At 36.0% G+C, this 20,127-nt stretch overlaps 1 long non-coding RNA gene across 1 annotated transcript; it reads left to right on the top strand.

Moving 5' to 3' along the window:
• Positions 1 to 572: 572 nt before the first annotated feature.
• On the top strand, positions 573 to 3,814 carry LOC111205112. Its single transcript, XR_002657528.2, has 3 exons — positions 573 to 1,519; positions 1,626 to 2,105; positions 3,562 to 3,814. It is a non-coding gene; the product is annotated as an uncharacterized LOC111205112 (long non-coding RNA).
• The last annotated feature ends 16,313 nt before the right edge of the window (positions 3,815 to 20,127 follow it).

Genomic DNA, 20,127 nt, shown 5'->3' with positions numbered 1-20,127 from the left:
AATCAATTCATGGTAATGTAGCAATAAAATATTTACCATGAATTTCAGGATTAGAGTTTGGGTTCTTTCGTTATGATTTTAATCATTTTCGTCTATTGTATACGTTTTTTAAATGGCAACTTGCTCGATTCTCTAGAACCGATTTTTTGTTGTTGATAGAGAGTGTTGTTTATTCAATATGCCTTGTAGGGTTCACTCTTTTCTGTTGCCATCAACTTGAAATAGGTTTTTCAAATCTAGATTCTCCTTCATAAATATGTTTTCTTTTTCAATGTAAATTGTATGTCATAGTTTCAAATAAATTAGATTGTTTATGCTTATAAAATTAATTTTCTGTACATACCAATATTATAAATATAAACCACTAAATTACAATTTTTGATCATCCATCTTCGTATAGTCACGCAATTTGAATTTTAATAATAATAAGTGAATTTCCTAATAAGTTTTCACAAACAATTTCAAAATAAGTGAAATTTAATCAGCAGATACGTATTTATAATACATATTTGGTATTTATAATATAAGTGTAAAATATTACCAAACATAATTTAATAAGAAAAAAAAGAAGGTGTTCTTTTTCTTGACCTTTCAGTTTTGTCGTAGAGGTCAAAACCAGTGTCAATACGAATTTGTCATTAAATGCCTAAATATACTCTCTAATTAGGGCTCTTGTTTTTTTCTCCGAAATACATTGCATGCACAGTAATGTCCTCTAAAATCCAATTAAAGCCTAGCTAATTTAATGATAGATTAAGACACTAGTCCTTGTGGTAATGATATGCAATATAATAATAATATAACGATAATATAATTGAGCAAGATAGGTAAAGTAGAGGAGCACGTAGGTCCCTTAGACCATCTTTAACGCAGATGCTTAGTAGGTTCTTTAGTGATTTTTTTTATTTTAAAAAAAGGAAAATGAATTAATTGGAGAGGAAACGATGCTAATGGGACACGTGTTGGCATGATGCGAGTTCGCGTCCCTTTCTATATCTCTCTCACGAAACACAAGTGTTTCTTCTGTATCTCTCTCGACGACTCCGCCTTCAATCTTCTCCTCTTCTCGACGAAATCGATCTCTCCTCGACGGCTCCGTGAGCAATAGACGATGATGTCTCCTTGTATCTCTCGCTCTCCTCGAAGCCTCCGTGATCAATCGACGGTGATGTCGCCTCGTCTCTGTCGCTCTCCCCGAAGCCTCCGTTATGATCGACGATGTTCTCTCCTCGTCTATCTCGCCTCCTCGACGCCTCGTTGAGAAACATGCGCATGCATCTGTCCTCGTCTCTCTCTCTACTCGATGACTCTGCGATGAATCTCTCGGCGTCTCGCGGTGTCGATCTCTCCGAGGATGAAGCTCCTCCATCTCTCTTTCTCGGCGTCTCGCGGTGTCGATCTCCTCGAGGATGAAGAATCACCCCGAGGATGAAGCTCCTCCATCTCTCTCTCTCGGCGTCTCGCGGTGTCGATCTCCTCTCTCAGGCTCGGATCTCTCCTCTACGTCAACAAAAGAAAGGTAAAGCTATGGATGTTGCCATTTAAGTGTGAATCGACCTTTGATATTTTTATTAGTTTGTTGTGTTTGTTCCTGCCTCAAGATTTGTCTGTCTTTGTTTCTTCAGATGGTCGGAGCTAGAGACGAAGGTTCGTCAAACAAGACGTCTACAATGAAGACAGGTAAAACTTCAACCCTCTTTGATCTGTCAAATGGTTGTTGTCTGAATTGTTTAAAAATGGATGAAATTGAATCGAGATAGTATCAACCGAATCGAGTGTCATGAATGGATGTTGTCTGAAATTGTTTAAGAGTTCCACTATATCATTTAGCTTCTGGTCTGAATTGAATCGAGTGTCATGAATGGATGTTGTCTGAAATTGTTTAAGAGTTCTACTATATCATTTAGCTTCTGGTCTGAATTGAATCAAGTATCCTGAATTAGTTTTGTATCTGTTTGTTTGTCTCTTGAGGTATGTTTCTCATTGTTGTTTTGGTTTCTGTTTGTCTGTGTCATGAGCTCCATGGATGAAGGTTCGTTAAAGAAGATGACTACAACTACATGATCGTTTGCAAGCAAAGGAGTGCATTCACCGGAGAAAAAGAGGTAAATTTTTAATATTTTTTAGTCATTGAAAGCTTGGTCTGTTTGCATTGGTTGGGTTAGGTAGTTAATGTATTTGGTGTGGTTGCATTGATGTTGGTAATGAAAAGGGAATTGCTTTTGGTTGCGGTAGGTTGTTAAATGACTTGCTGTAGTTAAATGACTAGCTTTAGTTTGAATTGTCGATAATAAATGATTTGCTTTGTGTTTGATTATGGTTGTGAAAGGATAATAAATAGAAGTTAGATATATGCCAACTCCAAAACTGCTTTAAAACTTCTTCTTTCTCTTCTATCTCAAACAGATTCCTATATGTTAATTCTCTCTTCTTTCACTTCCGAGATGGAATTTAATCCATTTATTGAGCCTTCAAACTTTGTTGAACTGCTTAGCAGTCAACAAAGTGTTTCACTATCTGAAGCGCAAGTTCCCTTCTATGGCACTCAAGGCACTGAGCCTTCAAACTTCGGTGAAGACAACCAAGCCTCTCGTAAAGAAAGAAGGACGTGGTCGCCAGGAGATGATGTTCTGCTCATTAGCTCGTGGTTAAACACGAGCAAAGATGCAATAGTAGGGAATGAGCAAAGGCTTAATGCATTCTGGAAAAGAATAGCTGCGTACTACAATGCTAGTCCCTCTGTTGGTGGCTGTGAAAAGAGAGAGCCAGCACACTGTAAGAATCGCTGGCAGAAGATCAATGACCAAGTTTGCAAGTTTTGTGGCGCATACGAAGCTGCGAACAGAGAGAAAACCAGTGGTCAAAACGAGAATGATGTGCTCAAACTAGCCCACCAGATCTTCTTCACTAACCATAATAAAAAATTCACCCTTGAGCATGCTTGGAAAGAGTTGCGTAATGTCCAGAAGTAGTGCGAGCTGTCTACTGCTAAAAATGATGGAGGCTCCAAAAAGAGGAAGTGTGGGTATGTTTCACATTCAGCAAACTCGAAAGCAACTGAAGTGGATTCCGGTGACGATGATGAAGCAATAACTCATCCCCCGGGTGTTAAGGCAGCAAAGGCTCGTTCTAAGAAGACAATGAGTGATGGGAAGGAACTGTCTGAGTTTCAGACAATGTGAAACATTAAGCAGCAAGATTTGGCTTTGAAATCAAGGCTGTATAAGATGAAGTTACTCGACGGTCTCATTACTAAACAAGGACCACTAACGGATGTTGAAGAAGCGTTTAAGACTCAACTCATGAATAAGTTGATGTCTCCATAGATTTCGTCTCGGTTTGTTTGTCTTGTTCGACTGATATGTTTAAGTTTAAGTTTAAGTTTAACTCAACTCAAGAAGCATTTAAGTTTATATTTGCTTGTTCTTTTTGCTTGTGTTGGTATTGTTCTGTGTTTGTGTTGTGGAGTTTGTGTTGCTTGTTCTCGTTGCTTGCTTAAGTCACATATGGAACTTCTTCTTAATATTTGTTGTTGTTATTGTACTGTGTTTCATGTGAAAGAGACAAAGAGGGAAAGAGTAAAAGAGTGCAATATTGGAAGAGTGGAAGTCACATGTTCTTGGAGTCTTGTTACATGTTCAGTGTGGCACGAGTCTTGTTGTTTCGTTGTTTCAAGTCACGAGTGTTGTTGTTTTGTTCCATTGTGTCACAAACTTTTATAATATTTGGTTGTATCAAGTCACGAGTCTTTTTGTCTTGTATGTCACGGACTTGTATAAGTTTTAGGAGACTTGTATTATAAAGTAGTTGCTTCTCTCTAACATTGTATTCACGATTGCTCAAGATCACATCTCTCTTTCTTTGTATCATTTTCAAAGTTCCTCAACATCAGAACTCTCTTTCTTTGTATCATCATCATCATTCCTCAACATCACAACTCTTTTTCTTCTTTTCATTTTCACGATTCCTCAACATCACAAGTCTTCTTTTTATCACAAAACAAGATCGTCGTTTTATCACTAAGTTTTTTAAACACCTTTTCACCTTCTCTTTCTCATGGCATCTTCTTCTCAAAACAATTTTGAAGATTCACTTGATGATGCATTTGATGAATATTTTGATTAACATTTTGATCAATATTTTGATCAAACATTTGAGAATTTTACCATTGGTCATCAAGAAGAAGCAAGAAAACAAAGAAAAAAATGAGCCTATATTGAAAGAAACCGTGAAGCGGGCAATCTTCGTCTGTGGAATGATTATTTCAGTGAAAAACTAACATACACTGATAATCTTTTTTGCTGACGATTTAGAATGAACAAACCATTGTTCATGAAAATTGTTGATCGACTCTCCAATGAAATGGAATTCTTTCGACAAAAACGAGATGGTCTCGGAAGGCAAGGTCTCTCTGCACTTCAAAAATGTACAGCAGCCATTCGTGTCTTGGCATATGGTACTGCGGCTGATGCGGTTGACGAATACCTCAGGCTCGGTGAAACTACTACTCGGTCATGTGTCGAACATTTTGTGGAAGGAATAATATATTTATTCGGCGATGAGTACCTAAGAAGACCAACATCGGCTGATCTTCAACGTCTACTTGATATTGGTGAGTTTCGTGGATTTCCCGGGATGATAGGAAGCATCGATTGTATGCATTGGGAGTGGAAGAATTGTCCCACCGCTTGGAAAGGGCAATATTCACGAGGTTCGGGAAACCCCACAACCGTTTTGGAAGCGGTGGCTTCGTATGATCTATGGATATGACATGCGTTTTTTGGACCTCCAGTTACCTTAAATGATATCAATGTTCTTGATCGCTCACCTGTTTTTGATGACATAATAAATGGTCAAGCTCCGCAAGTCACTTTCTCTGTCAATGGAAAATAGTATCATTTGGCTTACTATCTGACCGACGGTATTTATCCAAAATGGAAAACTTTTATCCAATCTATTGCATTACCTCAAGGACCGAAAGCGGCTTTATTTGCTAAACATCAAGAAGCTGTCCGAAAAGATGTCGAGCGTGCTTTTGGAGTCTTGCAAGCTCGCTTTGCCATTGTTAAAAACCCTGCACTTTTTTGGGATAAAGCCCAAATTGGGAAGATTATGAGAGCATGTATCATACTCCATAATATGATAGTATAAGACGAACGAGATGGATATACTCAATTTGATGTTTCAGGATTCCAACAAGGAGAAGAAACCGGAAGTTCACATGTCAATCTCGATTTTTCCTCAAATATGCCTAGAAATCTCGTCAATATGATAGGTGTTCGAACTAGAATCCGTGATAGGTCAATGCATGAACAACTCAAAGCTGATTTGGTTGAACATTTATGGAGTAAATTTGGAGAGGATGCAGACAACAGTTAAGTTCCGAATGTTTTTTCAAATTATTCTCGTTTATTTACTAATCTTTGTTGTTATGTTTTTATTTTCAAATATATGTTTTAAATTATCTTTTCATATGTTTGATATAATAAATAATTTTAAATAATTTTTAAAAAAGTTAATTAAGAACCCCTAATTAAACACCTACCATCGGAGCACACATTCTACTATTTTCTTAACTTGAGTTCTTTAGTACATGTAAAGTACAATTAATTATTTAAATAATCATTAAGCACTCCATATGGGGTGTGTTAGGGTTAAAGATGGTCTTATTGGTTCATGAAGACTAGGTAAATAGGTTATTACTCACTAACTACTCTATTTTACCTATCCTTTTTTATTCGACATATCTTCTTCATCTTTTACATTAATTAGACTAGACTATGTGACTAAGTTACATATGGTATCTTTTATCATAGTCCATCAAAACTAATCACTATCTATAATAGAAAATTAGTATACTTATATACACATGGCGAATTGGCTATACGTATTTAGCATTAAGTACTTAATAGTGGTACAACTGAAGCTGAATAAATCATAACCAAATTTTGATTTGGTTCAGCCAGTTTGCAACCTATATTTTAAAATCAAATAATCTAAGATGATAAATTACTTGTTTCTGTAATCATTGTTTACAGCAAGGATGATTTTAAAATTCTGAGTTGTAATGATTTGAAAGTAAGAAAGTACGAGATTAGCTGACGTCAAAGAAGAAAACTTGGGATCACCTGTTCCTCAAATTTCTGCGCCCCCACATTTTTATATTTCAAACCTTCACATTCACAAGTAAATTGAAAACCCTTTGCCCTTATAAAAATACGTCATATAATCAATTTATTTAATAGAATTCTAAAGAAGACTCGTCTAAGAATGGAAACATATCATACATAAACTAATTTATTTGAGAGTCAATGTTGAGAAAAAATATTTTCAGAGTCGCACATTAAATTATGTGGTAAGTTGTAAGTAGTAACACTCTACATATGTATACTTAAGTATTTTTATGAAAGTGTAAGTATTATTCTCTATGGTATATATAGTGTTGCCGAGCATAGTTTCTAAGGTATATAATCTGACAAAATTTTCTAAGGTATATAATGTCTAGTCAAAACAATTGAAGGTTTGTTCATCATCAATAATGTATTGACGTTCTTTAACTCTTGATAACTAAAGGAAACTAAAATTACTTAACAATGTGATCGACTGAAGGCGAAGAGAAGCGGGAAGGGAATAAAAGAGAGAGCATGTGATGTGTTTATGAGACTTGTGTTGGCATATATATATACACAATTATTTCCCAATCTGTCAAATTGAAGTGTTTACGATAAGTGTATTTTAATATTGTTTTCAGCGTTTTAGCATGTATTCGTTGTATCTATCTATTGGGCCTATGGCCCATACATTGGTACGTTCCGTATTGAGTCGTGTAACTAGGTAAAACATGTAAGCTCTCGAGTCTGTATATAAGGCGTGGCCTTCACATGTTAATACAACAAGAAAAACTTTAACCTCATTCTAGGTTTCTAATCATGGTATCAGAGCTTTGAAAATCTAAACTACCACAAGATTTTCTAGCGGTTCGATTCTTAAACCTCGTTTCTCTGCAACTTCTGCGATGAATGGAACAGAATCATCTCTCGTGTCTTCTGTCTCGAAACCTTGACGTACGATATCTCCGTATGATTTGACGTCTGGAGATAACCCTGGAAACTTGAACTCCAAGCCTTCGTTGTGTGGCCCTAACTATGATGAATGGGCGACCAATATCCGTTTGGCGTTGAAAGCAAGAAAGAAATCCGGCTTTGCTGATGGAAGTATACCTCAACCTCTCGAGGATTCTCCAGATTATGAAGACTGGTCAGCGAACAACGCCCTTGTTGTTTCATGGATGAAACTAACCGTCGATGAAAATGTGTCCTCGTCGATGTCGCACATTGATGACTCTCAAGAGCTTTGGACACATATCCAAAAGGGATTTGGAGTGAAGAACGGACAGAGAGTCCGACGACTCAAAACAGAGTTGGCGACATGTCGACAGAAAGGGTTGGCAATCGATGCTTACTATAGGAAACTCAATCAGCTGTGGAGAAGTCTGGCTGATTATCAGAAAGCCAAAACAATGGAAGAAGTACGAAAGGAGAGAGAAGAAGACAAGCTGCACCAGTTTCTTATGAGACTGGATGAAACAGAGTACGGAGCTGTAAAATCTGCACTTCTGTCTCGGGTTCCCTTGCCTTCTCTCGAAGAAGCGTATAACACGCTGACTCAAGATGAAGAATCTAAGTCACTGGTGCAGCTCACGAAGTGTAAACATTTTGTGATCTGGATGTTAGTTTCGCGGTGTAAACTACATCCAGATCACGAAGTGTTCAACAAAACAGAGGACATGGAGCTGTGTGTACTGACTGCGGCAAGAGTGGGCATACTGAAGAGACCTGCTTTCGTCGCATTGGGTATCCTGATTGGTGGGAAGAGAGATCACGTCAGAAACAGTCCTCCTCATCGCGATACACAAGAACCGGTCGGGGTAATGACTGTCTCGGCTTTCCTCGCATTGGGTAGCCAATCACGCTGCAATCATAAGTCCGAACGCTCATGGTCTGACTGTCTCGGCTTCTCCCGTGCAGTCCCACACACTGACGAATGCAGACATAATTGGTATCAGTGGTTTAAGTGATGCTCAGTGGAAGACATTGGTGCACATGCTTGACGAACGCAAAAACACATCTCATGAACGTCCTTCCGGTAAGAAATTCTTTGAATCTTGGATCATTGATTCTGGAGCTTCTAATCACATGACATGTACTCTGGAATTTCTAATAAACATTTATGAGATGTCTCCGGTCATGATTAAACTACTTGATGGCTGTTTCACTACTTCTACTAAACACGGTTGTGTTCCTATGGGTTCTTCTCTACGACTCAGAGAAGTCTATTTTGTAGATGGTCTTGACTGCCATTTGATATATGTGTCTCAGCTCACTCGCGATAATGGTTGTTTAGTTCAAATGACTGATCAGATTTGTGTTATTCAGGAACACATTACTGAGATGCTGATTGGAGCGGGTAGGCAGAGGAATTGACTGTATTTATTTAGAGGAGTGAAAACTGTCGGAACGGTACAGCAGAGCAGTTGTTTGGCGATCACTGATTGGCACCGTCGCCTAGGTCACCCATCTTCTAAAGCATTGGAGTTGTTGAAGCTTTCTGATTTTAGTAATCTTGTTTTTGAACCTAAAAAGTGTGACATTTGTATACGTGCTAAGAAAGCACGAGAGTCATTTCCTTTAAGCATTAATAAGACAAGTTTTGCTTTCGAAATGATTCACTGCGACCTCTGGGGCCCTTATCGCACTACTTCTATGTGCGGGGATTGTTATTTTCTTACCATTGTAGACGACTTCAGTCGTGCAGTCTGGATTTATCTTCTTCCAAATAAGAAAGAAGCTCCAACTCATTTGAAAAAATTTCTTGCGCTCGTGGAAAGACAATTTTTGACCAAAGTGAAAATCATACGAAGTGATAATGGATCAGAATTCACTTGTCTCTCTGGTTTCTTTGCACAAAATGGAATTGTGCATGAGACCTCCTGTGTAGGAACTCCGCAACAGAACGGGAGAGTTGAGCGAAAACATCGCCATATTTTGAATGTCGCTCACGCATTACGGTTTCAGTCGGGTCTTCCGGTTGAATTTTGGGGCTACTGCACGCTTACAGCTGGGTATCTGATAAATAGAACTCCTGTTGCGGTTCTTCATGGCAAAACACCTTTTTAACTTGTTTACAAAAGACCTCCTCCTCTGAACCATCTTCGTGTGTTTGGTTCACTTTGATATGTCCACAATAAGAAACATAGAGGTGATAAGTTCGCAACTCGAAGCAATCGATCAATATTTCTTGGTTATCCTTTTACTCAAAAAGGCTGGAGAGTGTACAATATTGACACTGGAGTCGTGTCTGTGTCACGAGATGTTATATTTAGTGAAATAGAGTTTCTGTATCTTGATCAAGTTTCTCCTGTCGAGCCTGAATCACCGGTTGTACAAGATGTCTCAGTATCTATCAGCGATGATGACTTGTTTGCTGAGCCTGCTCCTTCCCCATCATCCTCGGAACCAGAAGCTCCATCGGAGACAACTCCAGCTGCACCACCCGCGATAATTGTCGCCACTCCTCCTGGTTCTTTTCCTAGCAAGAGCATATTACCACCTGCAAACACTACATATGTTGTTTTGAACTCAGAAGAAGCTGCAGTTCTACCTGATGAGAATGGTGTTAATATTGATACTCCACCACCTGAAATACTTGGGCGCGGACATTGCACCAAATGACCACCTACGAAGCTTGCAGAGACATTACTTCACTCGCCACCTCCGTCTGCAACGCCTTATCCGCTTGATAATTTTTTTCGAGTCAAAGTTTTTCTCCTAAGTATCAAACATACGTGATGGCCATCACAAAAGGATATGAGCCTCGAAATTATGAGGAAGTTGTACTCGATGAGCACTGGTGCCTAGCCGTACGAGAAGAAATCGATGCTTGTGAAGAGAGCGGTACTTGGACTGTTGAAGTATTACCACCGGGAAAGAAAGCACTCTGCTGTAAATGGGTGTTTCGCTTGAAATTTAATGCTGAAGGGAAACTGGTCAGATATAAAGCACGTCTGGTAGTACTGGGAAATCACCAGACCGAATGAGAGGACTTCAATGAGACTTTCGCTCCGGTCGCAAAGATGATTACGGTTCGAGCATTTCTTCAACAAGCAGCTTCTCGTGATTGGGAGATACACCAAATGGATGTTCACAACGCTTTTCTTCACGGAGATCTTGACGAAGAAATTTATATGAAATTCCCACCAGGGTTTCGAACTGCTGACAATTCAAAGGTATGCAGATTACGAAAGTCGCTTTATGGTTTGAAGCAAGCTCCAAGATGCTGGTACGCAAAACTCGCTACTGCTTTGAAAGAGTATGGTTTTCAGCAAAACGACTTCGATCACTCTCTGTTTACATTTCAAAATGTAGATATGACCTTGGTAATCCTCGTCTACGTGGACGATCTGATTATTACTGGAAGCAAGGTCTCTTACATAACCGAATTTAAGTCATACATGAGTACTTGTTTCCACATGAAGGATCTTGGAATCTTACGCTACTTCTTGGGGATAGAAATTGCTCGAAATCCATCAGGGAAATACATGTGTCAACGGAAATACGCTCTTGACATCATCCCATTACTGGAAGCAAGGTCTCTTACATAACCGAATTTAAGTCATACCTGAGTACTTGTTTCCACATGAAGGATCTTGGAATCTTACGCTACTTCTTGGGGATAGAAATTGCTCGAAATCCATCAGGGATATACATGTGTCAACGGAAATACGCTCTTGACATCATCACGGAAACGAGACTACTGGGAGTCAAACCAGCAAAGTTCCCACTTTACAACATCATCAGCTAGCTCGTGCCGACGGCGAAACACTACAGAACCCTACGTGGTATCGTCGCCTCATTGGCAAGCTTATTTACCTCGGAGTAACAAGACCAGACTTGTCTTATGTTATTCATATTCTGTCTCAGTTCATGAACTCACCGAAATCAGAACACTGGGATGCCGCCTTAAGGGTTGTTCGATACCTGAAACAGGGTCCGAGACAAGGGATACTTCTACGAGCCCATGCTCATCTGATTCTAACGGCTTGGTGCGACGCTGACTGGGGCAGGTGTCCACTTACACGGCGCTCTCTTACTGGTTGGTTTATTCAACTTGGAGGTTCGCCATTATCATGGAAAACGATGAAACAAAATGTTGTCTCTCGTTCTTCTGCTGAGACAGAATATAGGGCCATGGCTGACACTTTAACTGAAATCCTTTGGCTTCGTAATCTACTGCCTGCACTAGGCGTCGACTGTATCTCTGCAATCACTCTATATTCAGACAGTCTCTCAGCCATTCACTTGACAGCCAATCCTGTTTTTCATGTTCGGACGAAACAAATAGGTATGGACTGTCATTTTATACGAGATGAAATAATCAAAGGAGTCTTACAGACGAAGCATGTCTCCACCAAGTCACAGCTTGCAGATATAATGACCAAAGCGCTCGGGCGCAAAGAATTTGAAGCTTTTCTTGTTAAGATGGGTGTTTGTAACTTGTGTACTCCATCTTGAGGAGGGGTATTGGGCCTATGGCCCATACATTTTACGTTCCGTATTGAGTCGTGTAACTAGGTAAAACATGTAAGCTCTCGAGTCTGTATATAAGGCATGGCCTTCACATGTTAATACAACAAGAAAACCTTAATACAACAAGAAAACCTTTATCCTCATTCTAGGTTTCTTATCACTATCTTATTTATCTTCATATTATTAGTTAATAAACTTCGCATGTAAATTAGAGGAAAGATATGCTGAGAAAATCTTTCTAGAATTTAACAGAAAAACAACAAGAAGTCAATAACTACTCCGTGCTTTTACTCTCTTAACAAGATATATGTGTTTATGCGTGTGTGTGTACAGTGTGTAACATACTAGAATTGGGTCAATGATGAATTAGCTGATATTTCCATTTATATTGTGGAACTAAATCAACATTTTATAAGGTAAAAGTATAAACAAAATTGCTCTGCTCCCTCGAGAAAATTTAGAAGATCATAAGAAAAAGAAAGAAAGATGTCAAGTTTAAAAAGGTATATGTAAAGGTACACTATGCGTCTATAGTAATTATACAAATTCATAGATTGGGTACTGTTTAAGATTCCATTACATCTTTCCAAAAGTCTGTATAAGAAATTAGGTGGCATCGGCATTGCCTGAGGTTTTCTAGGGTTTTTATCACTTTTAGATTGAAAATTTTGGTTGTCATCTAGTGACAGTGTACGGTTCTTTCAATGGTTGCTTTAAACGTAGCTCTCTTTTTCTTACAATGCCACTATTTCCATTTGTACGGGTATGTTTTTAGAGAAGCTTTTCGGTAATGAATATCTTGTAAACTCACATAACATAAGTCTGGTGGGAGCTCATTATCAAATAACCCAAATTGCATGCACAGTGAAATTAAAATCTGGAAAGAACGAAATTAACAATATATCGGACCTTAGTTGTTGGCGCTTCCAATTCCAACTATAATCAAATGGAATTCATAGCCCAATTAAAGTTGTATGCCATATTTTTTATTTTATGATTGTTTAAGTATTTAAAATTATTTGCATTCAGACATATTGTACACTTATATGTTTCTAATGTTATAACGTTTTATCCAACCTCCCATCATCATAATTTGCTTACATTACATGTGTCTAAATTACTTTTTTTTTATCATTTACACCTCAGGCACACATTGTAGTAGACTTGAATCCATACTGTCACAATTGACGATACTAATAAAACCACTAGATTACGAATTCCATCGAATGTCTGTGTTTTATTTTTGTTAAAAAGAATGTCCAAGTTACTTTGTATATATAGTATACAATATACATAGAAAATAACTAGAAAATGTAACAAACATTTATCTTGTTTTGTCATTAACCCATTACTAACATATTCATGTTGTGTGTTGTATGACAGCATAATACCACACTACTACTAAACTGTTGAAATAGGTACCTAATAGTTCTGGTTTCCAATTTACATGAAAAATCACAGAGAAAGTTATTAACCATGTTCTGGTCAGTGTCTTGAGTTTGTCTTCGATCAATATGACAACCTATATTACTATATGTGGAGCACCACTTGGTTTGGAAAAGTTACATTGATAGACGCAAAAAAACCCTAAAAATATATAGATGATACATATCTTAAATCATGTTCAAAGAAGAAACAATGGGCAAGAAACATCTTCACGCATGAGTTGCCAAAAATGTCACAGTCTCAAAGGCACACTTATGCACTAGTTGTTTGCCCCCACAAATCTTTTCTCTGCTTCTCTTTTTGTTGATAGTGATTCCCCTGTCTTCTCCCACCCACCCCAATTTTTCATTATTGTATCTTTCCTTTTTTGTCAATTCATCACTCTAACCGGAATCAATTTCGATTTTAGATTCGGTTAAGAAGTTGTAAACTGGTTTGATGTACTATACGTTCACATGATAGCAGGTGTTTAGTTTGTGCTCCGATGATCGAAGTTAGGGGTTGCATGGGTGCGCGTTTTTAAAATAAGTGGAAGACAAAAATTAAAGTTTATTCGGTTTCTGCAATATAAATGTTGACTACACATTCATCGAGTCTTTTTTTTTTTTTTGTGCACCAATGTCTTTCATTACTAAATTTAAACGATTACAAGACTATTAGCAACATCGTACAACCCATGATGTGCAAAAACCCCGACATAAAGTTCAAGGGTAAACAAAGATAGAGACATAAACTTCGAAAAGTTTGATAAAACATTATGAGAGATACAGAAATTGCCACTTGTGATCCAATCTAATAAAAGCTCAAACCACATCTCCAAATCTTCAAATAACAAATGATTAGTCACAATATCAAGTAACGTCGCAACACCATCCGAAACCTCAACCCTCATCTGAACAAGAGTTGTTGCATCTACCGGCTCCAAGTGAACCTTCACATAAGATAGCAAACGGCTAGGAAATTGGTAAGTTTTCCCGGTTTTGGTTACCGGGGTAAGGTCACCTCTTACAAAGAGGAATTTTGATGGAATAATTCTCTCCTGTGAAAAGGAGGATGTGGAGAAAGATCTCTCTCGACCCGAGCGAGAGGAAGTTTGAATAAACTTTTCCATGGTGGTTAAGTTTAACGGGTTGACTAAAGCAAGCTTACGACGACTATGAATCAATGGAGTGCTTGAGCTTGTAGTTGTAAAAGCAATCACTGAAAGTATGAGCACTTCTTTCTCTGGCCAAAACCCAGCATAAATATCAAGAAAAATCGAAAGTGCTCCTATGTTGCCTCCGAGGTGATAAACAAATGGCAGGCCAGTCGAAGATACTATTCTTATGAAGCTTTGGACCTCCGTGAAAACATATACAGATCCGTACCTGAGTTGTTGGATCTGGCAGGGAAGACAACAACACAAACTGTAATCTTTTATCACCAAGGGAGGTTTGAAGAACCAGTCACATCGCCTAGCCTGAATGGACTCCGTGTAGAGCAGCATTATACGGCAGTGGATTTTTAGCTCAACCATCGGATTCTTCATAGTCGGAATATTTTCGCAGTATTGCACATACTCTTTAACAGTATTGCACATATTCATCGAGTCTATGTCACGAAAAGAAAGACAAAAAATTTAGACTGCACCGGTCAATTGACACCACAGTGACAAATAATTGTATACTTTAACCGATTATAAAATATCATCCGGTATATTTAAGGAGGAATTGCAAACGTAAGAAAACGAATTGTGGCCTAATGTACGTTTCTAGATCCAAAGATGGCATTCAGCAAAATCTACAGATAGTGAATATAAAATCATTATACAATATCGAAAATTTTGATTTAGAATTTTCTTCATAACTCAAAATTATCATTGAGATTTTTTGAAAAATTTCTAAAGAATAGAAATGTAGGGTGAGGAAAAAATAGCTCAGTGCATATTACGAGTTGCCATTTGCCAAAAAGGCTCATATTTCATTTTCTTATACGGGCCCGATACACCTCAGCATTTTCTTATTTACTTAACCCAATCAGCTTTTCATATTGGGCTTAGTTGGGTGCACTTTACATAGGCTAAACTGACATAAGCCTCGCCTGTTCACTCGGGATTTATTGAGCCTTACTTTACTATCTGTTTCTTATATTGACAATAAATAAGTTTCTTTTTGCTTTCATCGTCACTTTTTATTTTGGGAAAACTGTATTTTAGAGCAAAAAAAATAGTAACTAATAGTAACTATGTTTCTTTAAACTAATTTATATTTTATGTCATATTTTTCTATAATACTCTTTAATATTTATGAAAATAATTTTAATAAATAGTTTTACAAACAAAAAAATTTTGGAAAAATAGTAACATTTGTTAAAATACCTATATGAACTTAAAGGTATATTTTCCAGTTATAAAAAAGTTAAAATTATAAATTTCAGATTATGTTCTAAAAAAGTAGAAATGACATTCTACGAAGTAGAAAACGAAATCTACTTTTTTCATTGAATCTACAATGTTTAGAATACGTGATCTACGTAAATAGGAGTATTCTACAAATATGTAAAATACACATTCCGCGCTTAACCTACCATTCTAAAATTCTTAGAAATCAAAATCTACACATTAATCTAATTCTAAAACATGTAGAAACCGACTTCTACAGATTTACTATAAATCTAAAACATGTAGAAATCAAATTCTAAACATTACTATAATTCTAAAAAACTGTAGAAACTGAAATTTCTACATATTAGTTGTATTCTACGGATAAGAAATCAGTTCCTTAAAATATGGAAACAAAATATTTGAGAATATTCACTTTTATATTTTTTAAAAAAATCGATTTAAAAAAAAAACGAAAAAGGAACAAAAAAAGCGACAAATCGATTTGAGAATATTCACTTTCATTCCTATTTTTAGAAATTCAAATTCAAAGGGGTGCTACTGGTTGTTGTCGATGGAATATTCTTGAAGAGGCGTGTCCTATTTTTAGAAATTCAAATTCCTATTTTTAGAAATTCAAATATTTGAGAATATTTGAGAATATTTGAGAATATTCACTTTCATCCCAGAGAAATCGAGTTTAAAGAGTTGAAATCATGCTTGGTCGGTTCAAATCAAGTGGGAATCAATCCGGATATAATCATACAAAACCAAAAAAATCGATTTGGAATTCTTTCCTCGGCACGGGATCGATCGATCTATTCTTACAGATCGGTCGATCTGTGTAAATCGACCTTCGCCGATCGAGTGAAATGGACTAGGTCGATCAGTATATATTTCGCGTTTTTTTGTTCTGAATAATGATCGGGATCGATCGATCCACTATAACTTGTAAAGTGGGATCGATCGATCCCCCTTGTCGAACTCAATATATATCTTTTTAAAAAAATTACAATTTTAAGGGCATTACTGCCGTTTTGGAAAAAAAATAGTCTAATAGAACATAAAGTAGTATAAATTAGTCTAAAGAGACATAGTTGCCATTTTTTTGCTCTAAAAAAAACTGATTTCCCTCTTATTTTTTACTCGTATTATACTAATTATACTTCCCATTTGTCACTAGTCACAAAAGTAATCACACGTTTGTGTGATCCTTATTTCTTTGTCATCTTTTATCGTTATGTTAATTTCCAAACTACTAGTAGGTTGATACTTCCAATTGTCAGTATTTATTAAAGAATCAACTGATCTTTGAAAGATGTGGTAGGTTTAGGTCCAATTAACGTGATTTTATAATATAAAAAGTTCACTACCTACAAAAACAATTAATCTACCTGTAACTTTTCTGAAATATATTCTTTGCAAATTAAGGTCTTTCACTTTTTAGGAAGCTTCGTGCCAACAGACCTCTACTTGTTACCTTGGACCACTCGAGATTGACTGCTTTGACCTTTTGGCTTGTCATAGGACGTTTTATTTGGTCGGTACAATCATAATCTCCAAAAATATCATTTTAGTCACACTTTTATTTTCTACAACTATATACTTTTTTTTTTTTGGTAAAAGTTACAACTATATACATTGGCTAACTAAATGCGAACTCGTGTCCGTAAATTACTATAGTAGCGTTATGTATATTTTTGTTTATTCGACTCGTGACTACATATATACCATGCATGGTTAGTCGTAGAAAAAATTATAGTAACATGGTGGAAGGTTAACTTACAAAAAAAACATGGTGGAAGTCAGTTTTATCATATATACATACATACATACACACATTATTATTATTATTTTTTTTTTTTTTGCTAAGTACACACATTATTTTTAGTATGCACGTATTGATACATAATTATGCAAGGAATATCCGTATAACAGGCAGCATATATTCTCAGTTTCCCACCACTATCTCAAATTTCATTTTCAGATAAAAAAGTTATGCTTTTATTCATTTCATACTATATACTATAGTAATGTCACTAATGATTTCATGAATACTAGTAATAGTTGATGAATATTATGATGCTACCACTGACGAAAATAAAATCGCAGAACAGAGAACATGTGGTTCGAGTTCATCTAGAAGACGTGACTGAATCATGCAAAATAATATATGCGTAAGTACGAATCTTCTTGATACGGATATTGTTGCTTCTCTGTCAGTTTATAAAGTATCACTTACAATATATACAATGTGAGAGAGTGACAAAAGAACAAACTATATATTCGACGTGGCTTTTTATAATGGATAGAGTTAAATTATAGAACTAAATGAGAACAAATTTCTTTGATATATACACCTCATATCTGCGATAGAAACTTGGATATTGGTCTATTGATTCTGTTTGTTTCTTTCGTCCGACTCTTGAAGAGTTAAAAGGTTCTTTTGCATTGCCCTTTCACATTTTCTAAAGCTCAAAACCTTTAATAATAATAGTTTGATGTGTGTTTATTTGATTATACAATCATATATTGCGCACACTTCATAAAAAGGGAAAAAAATTGAACATAGAAAATAAAATATATTCAAATTTTTTTTTCTTGGTGTAAAAATATTCAAAGTTCTATTAGAAAAATTTGACATAAATGGTTGTATTCGAATTTTACAGATTATATCTCTATGTATAATTCCAAATATATTCTATTGCATAATCTATAAATATTATTTATTTTCAACAAATTTAGGGAGTGATTGGTGTTGGCTGTGAGTGCTCTACACATCCATAATTCTCTCTAGAGCAATAAAATTAAAGCAATCAAGTTTTATTAATAAAAACTAAAGCTAGAGCCCAAAATCTTTAAAAAGAAATATAATGGCTCTAGAAATCAATTTTTCTACAATTTTAGGTTTAGTGCTTTTAAAACTTTGAAATAAACCTACAGCAATAAAATTTAAAGCTAAAGCCACAAAATCTACGGCTTAAATCTTAAAGCAAAAAATTCAAAGTTACAACCTCTACCAATCAAACCCATCATGGATACATTGGGTAAAACAAATTCAAAGGGGCTTATCATTAAAATTTGATACGATAAGGTCTTTGATAAAATAAACTGATATGATAAGGCTTTTGAACGATTCTATTTTATATCCTTGGGAATCTTTGGTTGGCCATTTGTTCTTAGATTCGAGAATCAAATAAAGGAAAAAAAAAACGGGACAGAAAACTTATGATAAGACCGTAAGAGCATGATTATCGCTAAAGTGAGTTTTAGAGTTTCTTAATTATTTTTTTTTGTTTTTTTGTCCGGAGACCAATCACGGGCCGCCACGTGTCAGTGGGACCCGTGAATAGTACATAAAATCAACAAAATTCGGTCTTTATTTGGTTAATTTTGTTACCGACTTTAGCTGAATTATGGGGTCCACCACTATCTTTTTTTTTGTAAAACCCCTTTAAAAACTTGGGATAAAGATGATCTAATAGACTTGGTACGCCTATAGTCTTTGGTCAAAAATAGCTGTGTTATATTTCTGGCTCATTCCACAATTCTTGGGGATTTATCTTCTTTTCACTGTATACACGGCCGGCTAGGGGTGGGTATTTTACCCGATATCTGAAGTCGCACCCGAACCCGATCCGAAAAATCCGAACTGAAATCCGAACCGAAATCCGAACCGAAGTAGCAAAATACCTGAACGGGTATTGAATTAGGAGAGATTGGATTCCCGAACCCGAATGGGTAATATCCGAACCCGAATGGATATCCGAAGATAACCGAACAAATGTATAATTAACCTTATATTTCTAGTTTACATCTCTCATTTTATATAAAATATTTATATTGATACTACACATACTTTAAGTTCATATGATATACATACAATTACGGAGAAAATGATTTCCTACTCACTTAAAATGCATGTCAAACTTTTTATTTCAAGAATTAACAAAAAGTTACACCCAAAATTTAAAAACAATAACCAAATTAATGTCTTTCTAATTTTAAAATGTTATCTCCAAATCTATTAACCATTCAATCTATTTAAAATAGAAAATTAGTTAAGTAAAAGTTATATTTTTTAATACATGAAATTTGAGGAATGAAAATTTTAAATTTTTTTCTTCAAAATCTAAATATCCGAACCCGATCCAAAATAACCTAACTGAAAATACCCGAACCTGACCCGAAGTACAAAAATACCCGAACAGGTTCTACACCTCTATACCAAAATAATCCGAAAATCTGAAATATCAGATCCAAACCCGAACGGGTACCCGAACGCCCACCCCTACGGCCGGCCATAAAATTTTGAAAGTTTTTAACGATTTATTAAAAATTTCAACAATTTAAAGATTTAAATTTTTTACAAATTTAGGGTCTATGTTTCTAAAAAAAAAATTCAAAATTTTTGGGGATCCAAAGCAAATGTTTCGTTATACTTGGTCCATGCCGGTCCTGACTATATACCTTTGTTTTCTGAAACTCATTACTGCCAATAGTGTTTACTTCGAATGCCTTTTTATTCTCCTACTTTTTTTATTTCTGAAAAATTCTCCTACTTGCTTTCATAAAAATAAAAATGTTTTCTCACATAGCTATACTGATTTCATCTGTTTATCTTACAGATTAAAGCAAGAGAATAAAAAAAAAAACTATTTAACTTTTTCTTCTAAATATGAAACAAATCAGCATATCCTTTGGCATATTCCATAGCTGCCCGTAATCAGTGATTAT

Source organism: Brassica napus, chromosome C4 (assembly GCF_020379485.1).
Source record: "Brassica napus cultivar Da-Ae chromosome C4, Da-Ae, whole genome shotgun sequence".
Taxonomy (NCBI): domain Eukaryota; kingdom Viridiplantae; phylum Streptophyta; class Magnoliopsida; order Brassicales; family Brassicaceae; genus Brassica; species Brassica napus.
Note: the sequence above shows the minus strand (reverse complement) of the source record. Positions and strands in the feature narration are given on the sequence as shown.